This window comes from Danio rerio, chromosome 14 (assembly GCF_052040795.2).
Source record: "Danio rerio strain M-AB ecotype USA chromosome 14, GRCz13ab, whole genome shotgun sequence".
Taxonomy (NCBI): Eukaryota; Metazoa; Chordata; class Actinopteri; order Cypriniformes; family Danionidae; genus Danio; species Danio rerio.
Genome location: NC_141034.1, coordinates 48756252 through 48775393, shown reverse-complemented (window position 1 = coordinate 48775393; position 19142 = coordinate 48756252). Strand labels below are relative to the sequence as shown.

At 35.4% G+C, this 19142-nt stretch overlaps 1 protein-coding gene across 8 annotated transcripts in view; it reads right to left on the bottom strand.

Moving 5' to 3' along the window:
* Positions 1-19142, bottom strand: part of si:ch211-170a17.1 — an 830126-nt gene that overhangs the window by 108234 nt on the left and 702750 nt on the right. For 2 of the 8 annotated variants that reach the window (XR_015507870.1, XR_015507872.1), the window contains exon 5: positions 12472-13775. The exons of the other annotated variants lie outside the window; for them this stretch is intronic. The gene's annotated coding sequence lies outside the window, so the exon portion shown is untranslated. Of the gene's footprint in view, positions 1-12471; positions 13776-19142 lie in introns of those variants that run through there. 8 annotated transcript variants of the gene reach the window in all.

Here is a 19142-nt window from a genome sequence, read left to right as displayed (position 1 = left end):
CATTGTCTTGCTGAAATGTCCACCCTGGTTTCATCTTCACCCTCCTGCTAATGTAGATGTTGGACTGAAGCAGCTGATATTCATTTACAATGATAAAGGGCTGTAGGTTGCTAAAGAACTATCGAGAGATTTCAGCTACTGTCAGGGCTTTTCCTGCCTTTCTACACCTCCCTTTCTTCATGTGTTCAATAATTTTACCCTGTGCTATTTCATTTTTGCTATTTATTAGTTCACACATAATTTGTGAACTAATTAGTTTTGTTCTCTTTGCATATATGGATTTCTTCAGCTACTACCAAGTTAACGGCAACTTTAGAAATGTTTTCTGAGAAAAAATGCTGACGTATTCAATACTTATTTGGTCCATTGTATGTAACAGTAGCTCATATGTCATAACAATAATTATTAGATTTTTTTTTTTCAAACCACTAGGTTTTATTAGTTTAAGCAAAAGCTTATTATTTAAATGTAATTAAATAATAAATGAACACTTTCATGTTCATTACAATTTTTAATAACACTTTACGGTAAAATTATATTGGTTATTTCTAAATGACTGTAATTATTAACATGAACAAATAACAACACTTTTATAACAGCATTTATACACAAAAATAAATATATGAAACCCTTTAACAGGCATTGTAGCCACCTGGTTGACCTGTTATCCATATGTTAGCATTATTATTTTAATTGCTTGTTACTATTTATCAGAGCTGTGTCAGCATATTATTTAATACAAGATGTGAATTTTTTTTTCAAGGAGTACACCTCAAAGGGTTAACAAGCATGAATTTGTATTTTAATAATGCATTAGTAAAGGTTGAACTATGCATATAAAATGCACATAAATTGTTCATTATTAGTTTATGTTAAATACATTAACTAACATTAACTTATGAAACCTTATAATGTGACCGATACTGTATGTTTTATTGTAATAGGAAAAGGTGAGAATAGAACTAAGAACTACTTTATAATAATGTTATTATTATCAAACACTACTTGATTTAATTTTATTTTCCAGTACAGTTCCAGTTCATTTTACTGCCAGTACATCATTCATTAATATGGTGTAAAGCACATCTAACCCTGATTTATCCCTTGCATATACAGTTAAAGTCAGAATTATTACCCCCCCCCCCCCCCCCCCCCCTGTTTATTTTTCCCCAAATGTCTGTTTAACGGAGCAGATTTTTTCAACACATTTCTAAACATATATAGTGTGACCAATATGCCATGATAGCAGTAAATAATATTTGAATAAATATTTTTTAAGACACTTCTGTACAGCTTAAAGTGACATTTAAAGGCTTAACTAGGTTAATTAGGTTAACTAGGCAGGTTAGGGTAATTAGGCAAGTTATTGTATAATGATGGTTTGTTCTGTAGACTATCGGAAAAAAATATATATCATAAAGGGGCTAATAATTTTGACCTTAATTTTTAAAAAAATTATTATTAAAAACTGCTTTTATTCTACCCAAAATAAAACAAATAAGACTTTCTCTAGAAAAAAAAAAAAAAAAAAAATATATATATATATATATATATATATATATATATATATATATATATATATATATATATATATATATATATATATATATTATCAGACATACTGTGAAAATTTCCTTGCTCGGTTAAACACCATTTGGTAAATATTTAAAAAAGAAAAAAAATTAAAAGGGGGGCAAATAATTCTGACTTGAACTATATATTCTGCATGTTCTGCTAGATACATAAAATGTGTTGACTATTTAACTGAATCCATTAAAAATCCAATTTTGATCAGATCATTTTTAAAGATTTGACTCAAAAAAACAATGTGTTTATGAATCCAACACAGCCTCGTCCCTCATGAACTCTCATTAAAGCGCCACGGAGATTTAGGGCAGAAGTCAAGGTTTTCGCTGAATAATGACTTAAACTTCAGTGTTTTTCTTATATAATATAACTGGAATATAACCTTAGAAAGCATGGATTATTAAAGAACATGATGTGTTTTTATTTATTTTGTAGTCATTATGCAGCTTTAAAGCTCCAGATTTCATTATGTTAAATGCAATGCAAGGAATTAGACTTCATGCGTTTCACGAAAGCAGGAAAATATCTGAAATGAGATGAAGCTGAGTAAATAATGACCAAAGTGTTCTTTTTGGGTGAACTCTGCCCATAATTTGAAATGTATTGTGCTGTGGCGGATTTAGACATAAGCAGTATGGGTGATCAGCCAGGGTGGCAACTTGCTGGGGGCGGCATGGGAAAAAGATGAAAAAAAAAAAGTGCCCAAGTAAAAGCTTTGAGATGTGATTTACTTTATTCAAGTGTATCAATTTAGAATGGCAATCCCAGAATAAAGACATCAGGGGCTATTCACATTTGTTACTTTTTGCATGCGCAAGTTTGTTATTCTTTATGTTCAATTTGAACAATGCTGGTGAAAACAAATTGACGCATGTGCGCAGAAAGCCATTCCTGCATGCCTCACACATGCTTCTCCTGATCCTGGTTGTTTACATGAACATCGATACAGCATGTGTCAACATGCAAGTCGACAAAACTAATCTTTTCATAATACGATGACGATGTTACTTTGACTAAGCATGGCTATGAAACAGAAAGGAGGGATAATGAGTCAGAGAGAAAACTACTACATAACATTAATTCTATGAGTCGGATCTAAAACAAGATTGTTTTGTATATTATAGAATTGTCATAATAAATAATTATGCAAAAGTCTTAGCATATTTCTCCAGTTATGTCCTTACGTTGTTTTTCAGTAACATTTAGGATTGATTTCTGTCATTTATTTATAATAATAATAATAATAATAATAATACCAACAACAACAACAACAACAACAACAACAATAATAATAATAATAATAATAATAATAATAATAATAATAATAATAATAATAATAATAATAATAATAATAAAAATGTAATATTAATTAAAAACATAATATTATATAAGTGGTGGGCTGTTATAAGCGTTAACGCAAGACTATTATTAGGCAATAAAAAAAAAAATAATAAAAAATGCAGGATGCCCTTCTGGATCTTTCACTTACTTTGAAGACACTACTGACTATGTTTACATGGACATCAGTAATCTAGTTATTTGCCTTAATAGGCAATAATATATCTTTACGTGAAGTGCTTTCATGTAAGAGTTTCCTGTAATTTTGGGTGACTTTAACTGCAGTACAGCAGTTTCACTTTAACAAATGAACATTTCATTCATGCCCCCGTGACAAACTGGGGTATTAGACACAAATGAGGAGTAAGGACTGGTGGAACAGTGTTATGGAATTTAATAACGCACGCCAAATGGAAAAAAAAAAACTTCCGTAATTTTGTGAGTTTGGATCTTGTCAGAAAATATGGCGAAAAGTCCTACATAACAGTAATAGTTTGACTGCGTTGTTTACTTCAATAATGCCACCAATACATGCATACTGCATGTCTTAATTCCATTTCTGTTTAGTTCAGACTTTAGTCAGATAAAGGTAATCAAAAATCGCTGTTTGGAGCTTATGTAGGCCTACAGTTCAACAGTTTGTGATGCATTTTGGAAAACGGAGAAGAGCCTCTGGTCTAATGCGCCACCTGCTTTGAGAAACCCGTACTCAAAGACTTACTTTTAGTCATCAAGTCAACAGTTATACCATTTCACTAATTTTATGATGCATTTTTCATTTTTTTGTCATTATTTAGCTTTATTTCATTACCTTGAAAACAATACAAAGAATTAGACTTCATATGTTCATGAAAGCAGGAAAATATCTGACATCAAATATAACTGATTAGAATAAGGATTGAATTGTTATTTTTGAGAGAACTCTACCTTTAATTTGAAACGTATAGCATGTTTTTGCATTAACACTTTCCTTTTTCCTACCCAATAGGAGCCTTTCTGTGGCATTGTGCTTGTCTTAAATCTTTGGTTGGTTTTCTTATATAACATAACTCGAATATAGGAAAAGAAGGCATGGATTTTTATAGACCAAATTTATGATGCGTTTTTAAATAATTTTAGCCATCATATAGCTTTATTGCTCCCGATTTCAAAACATTGAAAACAATGTAAGAAATATGACTTCATATGTTTCACAGAAGCAGGAAAATATCTGAATTGAGATGTAGCTAACTAAATAATGACTGAACTGTTCTTTTTGGGGGAACTCTGCCCTTAATTTGAGACGTATTGTTTGTTTTTTTGCATAAACATCTGTTCCCTACCCAATAGGAGCCTCCCAGTGGCATCATGCTTGTCTCAAATCTATTGGTTGTACATTATCCCAGGGCACACATTGGAAAACAATGATGTGTACTGAAATTTATGGAGCGAGAAACCACTCTCTCTTTCTCTCCCCTCACCTTCTCTTCTTCCCTCCATTGTCTGGTTGCTTGCCAATCGTCACGTCTTCCTACCCTCCTACACACATCTTGTCTTACTTACTCTGCTCTTCTCTCTCACATGTAATTTCTCCCCCTTTTTCATGGCCTCTCCGTCTCTGCACCCTTTTCTCACCCTCTCGTTCTCTAGAGGTCCTTTTATTCTTTCTTTGCATCCTTGAAGTCTCCACTAGCTTCTTTGCTCTCTTCTATTGCCCAAACAAGTGCACACACATGCACACACACAGCAGTCTGCGTTAATGAAACATTAATGGGGCACAGACTGTGCCTCCTCTGCAGTCAGAGTTTGATCCTTACCCTTCAAAGCAAATCACACACACATACGCATACACACACACACACACACAAGCAAAACGCAATCCTCTGCATTACCAGAACATTGTGTAAAGATAAAACACCCGGTGCGTCAGATACTTCAATGTTTTTTAGGAGTTTTCTGTCTGAAGAGGTGATTAGAAAACCCCTTTCAAGTTCCGTTAGCGTTGTCTGAGGCCTCTTATCCAGCAACATCAAACACCACAAAAACACACACACAAATGGAGCCCACTCATTTCATTACAGCACTCGATCTCATCTAGTAGTTTGCAGCCAAAATGTCTTTAGCAGGTGCTTTGTGATGGGCTAGGACTTAAGACAGGCTTATCCATCCACCCTTTCATCCATTCATACATAAATCCAAACATCTATCCTTACATCCAATCATTCATCCATACATACATCCAATCAATCATTCATCCATACATAGATACATCCATCCATCCATCCATTCATTCATCCATCCATACATACACCCAATCACCCATCCAACTATATCCATCCATACACCCAATCACCCATCCATCTGTCCATACATCCATCCATCCACCCATCCACCCAATCAACCATCCATCAGTCCATCAATCTATCTACCCATCCATCTACCCATCCATCCATCCATCCATCCATCCATCCATCCATCCATCCATCCATCCATCCATCCATCCATCAGTCCATCCATCTATCTACCCATCCATCCATCCATCCATCCATCCATCCATCAATCACTCAATCCAACCACTCATCCATTTATTTAGCCATCTGTCAATCCATGCATCTAATCATCCATACATCCGCCATACATCCATCCATCCATCCATCTGCCAAACCCTGTTAATCCATCCATCCATCCATCCATCCATCCATCCATCCATCCATCCATCCATCCATCCATCCATCCATCCATCCATCTATCTATCTATCCATTTAACCATCCATCCATCCATCCATCCATCCATCCATCCATCCATCCATCCATCCATCCATCCATCTTTCTATCTATCTATCTATCTATCTATCTATCTATCTATCTATCTATCTATCTATCTATCTATCTATCTATCTATCTATCTATCTATCTATCTATCTATCCATCATCTATCTATCTATCTATCTATCTATCTATCTATCTATCTATCTATCTATCTATCTATCTATCTATCTATCTATCTATCTATCTATCTATCTATCTATCTATCTATCTATCTATCTATCTATCTATCTATCTATCCAACCATACATCAATCCAACCATCACATCATAAAATCAATACAATCACCCATCCACCCATTTAACCATCCAATCATCCATCCATAAATCAATCCATCCATCCATTCATCAATCCAATCATCCGTCCATCTGTCCATCCATCAATCCATCCATCCATCCATCCATCCATCCATCCATCCATCCATCCATCCATCCATCCATATTTACAACTATGGTAAAAATTAAGAGACCAACTGGAAATTCTCAGCGTTTCTGTATTTTTTTTAATAGAAAAAAAAAAGTATTTTGTTTCATTCAGACAAGAAAATATAAATGGCAATATTTTTTCAATAGAAATAGAAAGTAGAAAATAGAAAATGTGTATGCTATAATAAAGTAATATCACACAGGTAGAAGTGCCATTTCAAACTTATTTTACACTGTTCAATAAACCTAAAAAAAGTATATTGATTTATTTGTGCATAAAACAATGCAGTGTTTTATGAATATGTTTTTGAGTCAATCATTTATTTATTCTGCCCACTTGCTTAATTTCTAAACGGACTGTCATTTCGAACAAAACATTTGAATAAATGTTTCAGTGACCCACATAACAAAATGTCTGGTGTTTCACTGCCACTACAGTTTATGTCAGCTGGTACTATAACTCTAGCTGAATGTATGTATGGGTACATTATTGAGGGTCAGAATCATGTATTTCCAATGAGCCTGGGTTGTAAAAACAACTCTGGCACTGTATTACATCACCACAAATCTGTCTTTATGATGGTGTGGTGAAGTGAAACCAGCAAACAGACTAGTGAAAAAAATCCACAGTTTTTCTTCATCCAAGATACATAATTATTCACCTATAATGGTGACTGAATACTGGTGCATCCATAGAAGAAAAATCGTGGGACGGTTGAAGTCACAATTATTAGCCATATTGTGAATTTGTTTTTCTTTTTAAACATTTGTCAAAGATGTTTAACAGAGCAAGGACATTTTCACAGTATTTTCTATAATATATAATATATTTCTATAAATTCTTTTAATATTTAAAACCGTTTTAAGGTCAATATTATTAGCCCCCTTAAGCTATTTTTTTTTTAATTTTCTACAGAACAAACCGTCATTATACACTGGCTTGCCTAATTACTCTAACTTGCCTAATTAGGTCTTTCAATTGCACTTTAACCTGAAGACTAATATCTTGAAAAATATCTACTAAAATATTATGGGTCACACTTTACAATAAGGTTCATTAGTTAATGTTTATTAATGCATTTACTAACATGAACAAACAATGAACAATACATTTAGTACTGTATTTGTTCATGTTAGTTAACGTTAGTTAATGAAAATACAGTAGTTCATTGTTAGTTCATGTTAACTCATGGTGCATTAACTAATGTTAACAAGCATGGACTTGGTTGTTAATAAAGCATTAGTAAATGTTTATTTATGATTAATAAATGCTGTACGTGTGTTGTTCATGATTAGTTCATGTTAGTAAATGCATTAACTAATGAACCTTATTGTAAAGTGTTACCATATTATGTACTGTCTTCATGGCAAAAATAAAAAGAAATCACTTATTAGAAAGTAGTTATTGAATTTATTATGTTTAGAAATGTGTCTTCTTTCATTTAAACAGACACTGAGGAAAACATATACAGGGGGCTAATAATTCAGGAGGAATGAATTCTTACTTTAAAGACAAATAATTCCGACTTCAAATATATATATAAAAAAATAGGCCATAGAAAATCAAATGCGAGACAGATTTCCCTTTCCTTTTCTTGGCTTCCTTCTTCTCTCTCTGTCCTAGCACACAGTTTATGCGGGTATGTGCTTTTGACAGTCAAAGGCCACACCACTGGGCCTCGATGGGGCTTCTGAGCTTTCACTGACACTCACTCTCAAATGCTTCACGCTTAAATCCCTGCGCTTCTTTCTCAAGCTGAGGAGCAAGTAAGGCCAGTGGTGGGACATTGTGATACACTAAACCCCTTGACACGGAGAGATGAAGTCTTTGCCTTGCACCGGCTCACCTCATTTCTTGCCGACTCGTGGTTAAATAAACAAACACACACACACACACACACACATACACATACAAGACACACATACTGTATTTGTACTGCTTCAAAAAGCAAACCCCAGGCATAAACTGAACAGGAAAGAAATCCCATGTATTTTCTTCAGTGTATTTCTTTTCCTTTTCTTTCAGGAAAGGTTACATTTATTAAAAAAAAAATTATGACAGAAAGTATTTTTCAGCATTGCTAAATTTCAATTAACAAATAAAAGCAGCCTTGGATATACTAAAAGGGAAAGTTCATGTAGAAATGAGAATTTACTTACTGTTTAAACACCCTCAAGCGGTTTCAGACCTTTGTGAGTTTCTTTATTCTGTTAAAAACTAAAGAAGATATTTTGCTGAAAACATGTAACTATAGTACTAGTCTTTTTATTAATCTGGGTTTGCCACAGCAGAGTGAACCGCTAACTTATCCAGCACATGTTTCATGCAGCCGATGCCCGCCAGCTGTACTGGGAGAACATGCAAACTTCACACATAAACAGCAACTGATATAGCTGGGGCTCGAACCGGCGACTTTTTGCTGTGAGGCGATTGTGCCACCCACTGCGCCATAATGCTGCTGATTACAGATAACTCGCTTATATATGTATATATACCCGCCCAACTGCTCGTTAACGCAAATTTCTAATCAGCCAATTACATGGCAGCAACTCAATACATTTAGGCCTGCATACATGATCAAAACGATCTGCTGCATTTCAAACTGAGAATGAGAATGGGGAATTTAATTGACTTTCAATGTGGCTTGGTTGTTGGTGCCAGACAGACTGGTCTGAGTATTTCAGAAACTTTTGATCGACTGGAATTTTCACGCACAACCATCTCTAGGATTAACAGAGAATTGTCTGAAAAAGAGAAAATATCCAGTGAGTGGCAGTTCTGTGTGTGCAAATGCTTTGATGATGCCAGAGGTCAGAGGAGAATGGCCAGACAGTTTCAAGCTGACAGAAAGACAACAGTAACTCAAATAACCACTCGTTACAACCGAGGTATGCAGAAGAGCATCTCTGAACACACAACACATCCAACCTTGAGGCAGATGGGCTACAGCAGCAGAAGACCACACCGGGTGCCACTCCTTTCAGCTAAGAACCGGAAACTGAGGCTACAATTCGCACCGGCTCACCAAAATTTTACAATAGAAGATTGGAAAAATGTTGACTGGTCTGATGAGTCTCGGTTTCTGCTGCAACATTTGAATGGTAGGGTCACAATTGGGCATCAAGAACATGAAAGCATGGATCCAACCTGCCTTGTATCAATGGTTCAGACTTGTGGTGGTGGTGTAATGGTGTGGGGCATATTTTGTTGACACAATTCGAGTCTATTAGTACCGATTGAGCATCATGTTAACGCCGAAGCCTACCTGAGAATTGTTTTTCAATCTCTTCATGACCACAGTGTACCCATCTGCTGATGGTCACTTCCAGCAGGATTACACACCATGTCATAAAGCGCAAATCTTCTCAGACTGGTTTCTTGAACACAACAATGAGTTGACTGCAATTAAATTGCCTCCACAGTCACCTGATCTCAATCCAATAGAGCACCTTTGGGATGGGGTGGAACGGATGTCCAGCTGACAAATCTGCAGCAACTGTGTGATGCTATCATGTAAATATGGACCAATATCTCTGAGGAATATTTTCAGTACCTTGTTAAATCTGTCATGAAGGATTAAGGCAGTTCTGAAGGTGAAACGAAGTCCAACCCAGTACTAGTATGGTGTACCTAATAAAGTGGCCAGTTAGTGTATGTATACTGTATATAGTGTTTAATAGATGTAAGAAAGTCAAACAGGCTTGGAACAAGCACAAAAATTAGCAAACGATGGCAGCGCTTTCAATATTTAGCGAACTATTTCTTTAAGAACATCAACTGCAGCAAGTGTAACTTGTATTTTTGAGGGCATTTTTGTGTACAATGTACAGAATATTTGTATTGAAAACACAAACATGGTTACCCTGTCAGAAATATATTTAATTAGAGAATCAGCAAATTGACATTTTGCAACTCTTAAAACTTCAAAACACAAATGAAGCTGAGGATTTCTGTGTAGCTCCACAGCATTCCAGCCTATCTAAAAAAAATTATGCAAGCACTGGACTTGATCAAAATTGCAGAGTGTTGAGTAAGCAAGTGTTCAGACTTGTAGTAGATTCTAAACTCCTATAGATGCTGCTTGGTCATTTGGAAGTCGATGAATGGAAAGCAGCAGTGCATATTACATGATCAGGCTTTCTGCCAACGGTGGCTTATGAGCTCTCCAAAATGTAGTCCTGGAGCTGATCTATGCAACAAGACTGAGAATTCACATTTTTGACAACATGTCTGCTTTAAGAAGACCTCAGGTTTCGTGCAGTTGTCTGTGTGGGTGAACTGTTGGCTCCATAAAAAGCCGAACAAGTGAAATTGTTATGCTCTGACAAAAATGGTGTCCAGAAAATACAGTGAACTGCTGCAGGTCTTTCCAGAAAACAAATATCCAAGTACAAATGTTTCAATTCATTTTTTTTATTTTTTATTTTTTATTTTTTAGATAAAAAGCCACAACTGCCTTTCTAACTTTTTTTTCATCTTGTGGCAGAAATTGGCTTTCATACAGTATGAGCAAATGACTGCAATTTCATTATTGAGCAAACTGCTCTTTTAACCATTCTTGGAAAAGTTGAACCCCAACAGTTACAGTTCATTTGTGCGACACAACATTAGCAGTAGCACATTGAAACCATTTTGAAAATGGCTCAGTGAAAGTTTTTGCAGATTTTTCTAAGAAAGAATAAGAACCTTAAAGGGATATTTCACCAAAAATTAATATTACATCATGTAGTTTTAAACTTGTATGACTTTCTTTTTTCTGTTGAACACAAAACAAGATATTTTGAAGAATGCTGGATGCTGGAAAACATTGACTTCTATAATAGAAAAAAAAAAATACTATGGAAGTCAATGGGTGCTGGCATTTTATGTTCAACATAAGAAAGAAACAATTGAAGGGTGAGAAAAAGATGTTTCTCTTTTTTTGCACTGTTGCGTTTACAGGTGTGTATCTGTTAGGGTTGGTCCGATAGACGAAGCCATCATCCATCTTCAATGGCCAATAGACAACACGATGCTGAGCCGGCATAGAGGATCAGCTATGCCGGCTCAGCCCTCATTGGAAACCCATAGACTACTGTTCTGTAGACTATTGAAAAACAATTTAGCTTAAAGAGGCTTATAATTTGTCCTTAAAATTGTGTTCAAACAAATTAATAACTGCTTTTATTCTAGCCAAAATACAACAATTAAGACTATAATGAAAATGTTATCAATTTACTTATTTATAAAGTAAATCTGTATAAAAACTTATACAGATTTACAGATTTTAATATATATATATATATATAAACAGCTGAAGTCAGAATTATTAGCCCCCCTGTATTATTAGCGCCCCTGTTTATTTTTTTTCCCCAATTTGTCATGATGACAGCAAATAATATTTTACTTGATATCTTTCAAGAGACTTCTATACAGCTTAAAGTGACATTTAAAGGCTTAACTAGGTTAATAAGGTGAACTAGGCAGGTTAGGGTAATTAGGCAAGTTCGAGTATCAAGTATTGAAAAAAAAAATAAAAACTACTTTTATTCTAGCCAAAATAAAACAAATAAGCATATATATATATATATATATATATATATATATATATATATATATATATATATATATATATATATATATATATATATATATATATATATATTAAATCTGCAAATTTATTATTTGTCATTATTCTTGCAAAACAAATCACAAAAACATTTTAAAAAAATATAGGGTCTGTATATGGTATAAACTTATTTTATCATTGAATGCCATTAATAATTATTAAAACTGATATTCAGCAAAAGAGACAGGGTATGTTTCATATATGTGAGTGTAAATGAAAAGGCACTTATAGGCTCTGTTTTGTAATATGCATACAGTGAAGATGACAGTCAAAGCTAGCTACACGATGCCTTAACACTTTTTATGTCTGTTAAATTGTTATTATCATAATGGAAATAGAAAGTTCCTTAACTCATGTTTGTATTGTTAAGAAAGTTATAAAGTACACTGAAGATATATAAAAAGATATGATAAAGTTCCTTTGAAAATTTACTAGATGTGTCCTCGGGAGTTTGTTTTTCATATTAAAATTGCGAAGTCTGAACTTGCAGCTGATTTGAATGTTATCACTCGATTAAATGGGCATTATCAGTGATTATCAGCTGATAGATATGGGCCAATAGGGGCCTTCTGCGCTTAAATGTAGGCTCAGAAGGCTGTATGCATTTATCCACATGGTTAATCAGCTATACAACACATACAGTTGTGGCCGGAAGTTAACAAGAATTATTTATTTTATTTATGAAATTTTTCATTAATTGTATTTTTAACGTCTACCCCTACCCCAACTCTAAACACAATCATCACAATAATGTAAAACAGATCTGGATCTGGAATCTTCTCTATAGCCAATTAACCATGAGAATTATTTATGTTGTTTATTAAATTTCCCATTAACTGTATTTTATTAACGCCTACCCCTACCCTAACCTTAAACCCAAACGTCACAGTAACGTAAAAACAGATGTGGAGTCTTCTCCATTAGTATAGCTGATTAACCATGTGGATGGATGACAACAGCTTTCTGAACCTACCAGTTGGTGCAAAAGGCCTCTATTGGCCCATATCTATTAGCTGATAATCACTGATAACCCTCATTCAATCGAGTGATATCATTCGAAGAGGGTGGAACTTACAAGGAAATGATGCAAGACTGAACCTTGTGTACTTGAATTTGAGGAAAAAGCCCCAATCAGGTGGCGCAAATGTCGGCAGCCACGCCTCTGTTTTCAGATGTCTCCATTGTCCCCACACTGACACAGAGCATTTTAAAACCTAAAGGCCTCTTCACTGTTTTCAAAACGCTCCGTTTTCTGGGCTCGAAAAATCTGGGGTAGTGTGGACAGAAGGCGTAACTATAAAAAAAAAGTTATGCATTTTAAAACTAAAACTTATTAGTGCGAACAGGGCCTAAGACTACATAACTTTATCTTTGGTCTTCATGTTTGACTTGTTTTAGATTGCTTCATATAGCAACTCCTTCACAGCATTCACAATTGCACACACACACACCTCTCTCTCTCTCTCTCTCTCTCTCTCTCTCTCTCTCAGGTTTATTTATTAATCTTTATATGCAGTGAGTATCAGAGTTGCCAGAGATGCCGTCCACAAGCGTGGTTGCAGTCAGACGAGAGGGCAGTTTCCATGGCAACTGAAAGACCAGACCCAACTCTATGTACCAGAGCTGCCAATCAAGCGGCAAAAAGAGAAAAGAGAGATAGAGAGAGAGCGAAAAAAAAGACGAAGGACGAATATCTTTTCATGAAGGTTGAGGAGATTGAAATGCCATCATCCTTTCAGTTCAACGCAGCACACGAACACAGATGTACACACACGCATTCACTTTCAGCAGCCCATTCAGAGTCAAGCCTGCAGAGTCATTTACATAAGCTCAAATCCAAGCAATGCCAAGTCTCAGACAGATATTTGAACATCTTGGACGGAAAATATGTCAAAATATTAATTGGAACTGTTGAAATGACTTTTTTTTTTCTTATCGTAGTGTTATCGTAAAGTGGATCTGGAGAGCTCATATTGTACATACGTGCTGATTAAAAATGGGTGTTACTCACCTTTTGTGACCAACATCATTGTCGCCCAAGCAGCGGGGAGAGAAAGAGAAAGAACAGAAAGTAGATTAATTAAACTGGAAGTCAGTAATTAAATACAGCATGTTAGAATAGAAACTGTTAGCATCAAACAGGAAATGTGTTTAGATTCTCTATATTGGAGCACTTAAAATCCCCAGGCTGGCTCCACACTACAACAGAACAATTGTTCTGCATGCAAATGTGTTTCAATTATGCCATATGGGAGAATACCTGGGCCATTTACTGGCAGAAATGTGTTTTGACTGACAGGTGTATAATAATGCTTTCTACTCATTGTGAGCAATGGTTTTTAAAGCCCCGGAACACAGATCTTTCATGTCCATAGGAAAGGAGACTCTGCACTTATGGAGACATTTCACATTTTCTGAGTTTCTCAGCAGCAGAAGTCATCATGGTTGGGTAAATTTATAGAGCAGTGAATGATAGATTACCACATTTCCCCCCGGTTTCACAAACAAGGTTAAGGGTAGTCAAGATTACATTGCATGTTTCAGCTGTCTTAACTCTAAATAACTTGCAGTGAGATGTCTTAAAATATGTCAATGTAATTTTTTTTTTGTTTCCAGGTGCACACCAGTAATATATTTTTCTATGGCCATTCTATAAATGTGGCTTAAATAGCTAATTTATCGAAGGCCTAGTCCAGGCTTAATCTAAGCACTGTTTGTGAAACTGGGCCTAAATGTATTAATATTTGTTTAAATTAAAAAAGAATCAGTCCACGAAAATAATAAAATAAATAAAACATGTGAGACAGATGATGCTAGAAGTGACAACATTGTCAAATTGACTGTACGTCCCATAGACACCAGCGATCCAGCAGTTGCAGATCGCTGGAGAATCACACATCTGCCACTGACATGAACTACAGATCCTATCACGCACTTCACACACACACCAGTTCCAGTTCTCTCCCAGATTACACACAGCTGATGTTTTAAGGACTAATGACTAGGGCTATTTATGCACCTCACTTTGATATACACATTGATGAGTCTTGTTTTTTTTCAATGAACGTTATGAAGCATTTTTCCCTGTTTGTCCTGCCTTTTTTTATCCTTGCAAAGTTTTACATTCTTTTCTGCTTATCTTTACCATTTGTCTGTTTTCGACTGTTTGTTTTACACCATATGAAAGAAAACCTGGGCCATTTACTGGCAGAAATGTGTTTTGACTGACAGGTGTATAATAATGCTTTCTACTCATTGTGTGCAATGGTTTTTAGAGCCGCGTTTTACACAGATCTTTTATGTCCATAGGAAAGGAGACTGCACCTATTGAGGCGTTTCACATTTTTGGGTTTCTCAGCAGCAGAAGGCATCATGGTTGAGTAAATTTATAGAGCAGAAAATGGTTGAGTACCACTTTTTTGCATTCATATTTGTTTAAATTATAAACTCCACAATAGTGTTTTTATGACTTTCAAAGAAGAAAAAGAAAATATGTGAGACTGATAATGCTAGCCAGAAGTGTCAACAATGTAAAATTGACCTTCCTTTCCATAGATACTACATTAGTGTTGTGATCGCCAGCAATCTAGCAGTTGCAGATCGCTGGAGAACTATATATTTGCCACTAAAATGAACTACAGATCCCATTCTGCATTTCACATACACACCAGTTCCGGTTCTCTCCCTGATTACACACAGCTGATGTTTTAAGGACTAATGACTAGGAATATTTATACACCTCACTGTGGGATACACATCACTGAGTCTTATTTATCCAATAAACATTACAAAGCTATTTTTCCCTGTTTGTCCTGACATGTTTTTGGTGCTTGTCTTTTTTGACTCATCATATGAAAGAAAACCAAGGCAATTTTTATTGACAGGAATGTGTTTTGACTGACAGGTGTATAATAATGCTTTCTACTCACTGTGAGCAACGGTTTTTAGAGCTGTGGTTTATACATATCTTTCATGTCCATAGGAAAGAAGACTCTGCACTTATGGAGGCATTTCACATTTCTGGGTTTCTCAGCAGCAGAAGGCATCATGGTTTGGTAAATTTATAGAGCAATGAATGGTAGATTACCACTTTTTTGCATTCATATTTGTTTAAATTATAGACTAACTCCACGATAGTGTTTTCATGATTTTCGAAAAAAAAATATGTAAGACTGAAAATGCTGGCTAGAAGTTACAAAACTGTCAAATTGACTGTGCCTCCCATGAACACTGTATTAGTGCTGTGATCACCAGCAATCGAGCAGTAGCAGATTACTGGAGAACTACACATCTGCCACTGATATGAACTACAGATCTCATCATGCACCTCACACACACACCAGTTCCAGTTCTCTCCCTGATTACACACAGCTGATGTTTTAAGGACTAATGACTAGGACTATTTATACACCTCACTGTGACATACACATTGCTGAGTCTTGTTCTGTCCTGACCATTTGCCTGTTTTTGATAACACTCTTTGGATTACCCTCATGCTCCAGTTTGTACCTGTTTAAGCATTGCCTGCCTAATTATTCTTTACAAAAACTGCATGTGGATCATCAAGTCTGTTGTTACTCAACTTACTGTTACAATAATAAACACCTCAGATTAGTGGTAATTTAAAATTTGTATTTATTTATTTATTTTTTCTAATTTGATGATATAAAACAAAGGATAGTTTCAAAATTGTATGGTCATTCATATATTTTCATCCATTTTTACGGGGCCGGATCACGGGGGCAGCAGTCTCAGCAGAAAACCCCAGACTTCCTTCTCCCCAGACACTTCAACCAGCCCCTCCAGAGGTGGTGGGAATCCAGAAGGGTTCTGAAACAGATGCCCGAGCCTCCTCAGCTGACTTCTCTCGATTTGGAGGAGCAGCGGCTCTATACTCAATCTCCTCTCGAGTGACAGAGCTCCTCACCCTATCTATAAGGGTGTGCCCTGCCATCCTGCTTGTATCTGGGATCTTGTTCTTTTGGTCATGACCCAAAGCTCATGACCATAAGTGAAAGTAGGAATGTAGATTGTCCGGTAAATCGAGAGCTTTGCCTTTTGGCTCAGCTCATTCTTTGCCACAACGGACTGTTACATCGACCGCGTTGCCAATCTTTTTCCGGTGGAGCACCATGGCCTTGGAATTGGAGGTGCTATTTCTCATCCCAGCCGTGTCACACTATGCAGCAAACTGTCCCAATGCACGCTGAAGCTCCATGTTCGATAAAGCCAACCAAACAACATCGTTTGCAAATAACAGAGATGAATCCTGTGGTCAAATCCTGCCCGAGGCTGCGCACAGAAATTCTGTCCATAAAAATGATGAATGCACAAATTATTTCTATACGCAACAAGTATATTTCACTTTTAAAAAGTCAGTAAACCCACTGACTTAACTTTTAAAATTATGCACATAGTTTGCTTATTTGACTATATAAGGCGATGAGTTTAGTCTTTTTTTAAAGTCATCTAATCGCTTTTTACAGTGCAAATATCAATGTTTTTAGTGTGAACCGCAGTCAGTTTGACTCTAGCTGATAGACTGTCTCCCTCTTCTGATACTCTCTGCACACTCCTTTGAGCCAGTAGTTATGGGACCAAATGCAGTCTACTGTCTCCCAGTGCTGCGCTCTCTCTGTCTGGATGGCTTGACAGTGGGGGAATGGATTTGTTCCCCTGCCCCTGAGGCAGATTGGAAATCTCCGGCTTGTCAGGTAGTGTGCTGGAATTATGGGAGTGAGTGGCTTCTTATTTGTGGCTCGCCTGCTGCTACCAGGTGATGGATGGTGGAGTGGAAGCACTAGTCACTATGGCAGCTGTATGGATACTGCTTAGGTACAATCGTTGGCCCCATTTTTCTCCTCGTGACTCTTCACACAGTTACAGGCTCAAACTTTGTCTCCTAGTCTAGAATATAAGGTGTGGAACTGAAATATTGTGGTGTATCTTTTCACCTAACTTGACAACTATTGCTATAAATACAAAATCATTTTGGTAACACAATGTTTTGGTCACAATTCATACTATTAACTACTGGCTCGTTACCTGCTTATTATTAAGATATTAACTGTTCATTAGTAGTGATAAAGTATGATCTTATTCTGCATCCCTAATCCTACCAAAAAAACCTTAACACATCTTCTACCTCACTAAGTATTAATAAACAGCTACTTAGTAGTGTATTAAGCTAGTGGTGTTAGTTATTGGTTTGTTAATACGGTGGATTGCGACCTAAACACATCTAATGTAACTAAAGTGTTACCAAACATTTTGAATAATTACATTTTTATTTATTTATTATTTCTAATAAGTATCTCTGGACCAGGTTGACTTATACTATTTTAATGTATTTTAAAATATATTATTAAATAAATGATTAAAGTAAGTTCAGCACACAACAACACTTCTGTTTAGAGTTGTGTTAAGAATCCACAATTAACATTAACCACTGGCTTATTACCTGCCTTTTATTAAAATGTTAACTGTTTATTAGTACTTATGGTCACACTTTATTTTGAGGGTCTGTTTGTTGAATTTAGTTACATTGTATTAACATGCCAACTAATTCTCATTAGATTATAAGTGGACTCTTAGGCTGGGGTTAAGGTTGGGGTTAGGGTTAGTGTTGACATGTACTTGCAAAATTTCTTATAGTCAGTTAAATGTCTGTTGAAGGAGCAGTATCAACAGATATTAAGCAGACAGTCTACTAATACTCAAATGGACCATCAAAAATAAAGTGTGACTGTACTTATAAAGTATGACCCCTATTGCTACCCAGTATCTAAGCCCTAACTATTAACAACCTAATTAGTAGTATAAGCTAATAGTCTTAGTTCATGGCTAATAGTTTTAGCTAATGGCTTATTAATAGAGTGAATTGTACATTAAAATAAAACACATTATGACCCATTATTCAGATCCACATGATTCTTCAGAAATAACTCTACAATGATGATTTACTGGTCAAATATTAGTTTTCAATTATTGATAAAAGTTCTTACTGATGATATTCTGATCAATATTTTGTAGAAATTGTGATACACATTTCCAAGATATTTGATGAACACAAATTCACACAGTTCGGTATTTCTAAAAAAAAAAAAAATTAAATAAATAAAATTATGCATATAGCTTTAGATGTGTCTTATCCTCTTGTTTCTAGATTTTAAGCTTCTATTCAGAAGATAGTGCATCACATTTTCCACAAAACTATAAAAGTATATAATTTAAAGCAAAAAATTAAGCCCATATAAGTTATGTTATCAATTGTAAAAATGTATCACAATATTAGCATTTCACAATATTTTTAGCATCAATATTTGATGTATTTAAATGCATAGTTATCTACATGAAATAAGTAATAACTTGTGAATTC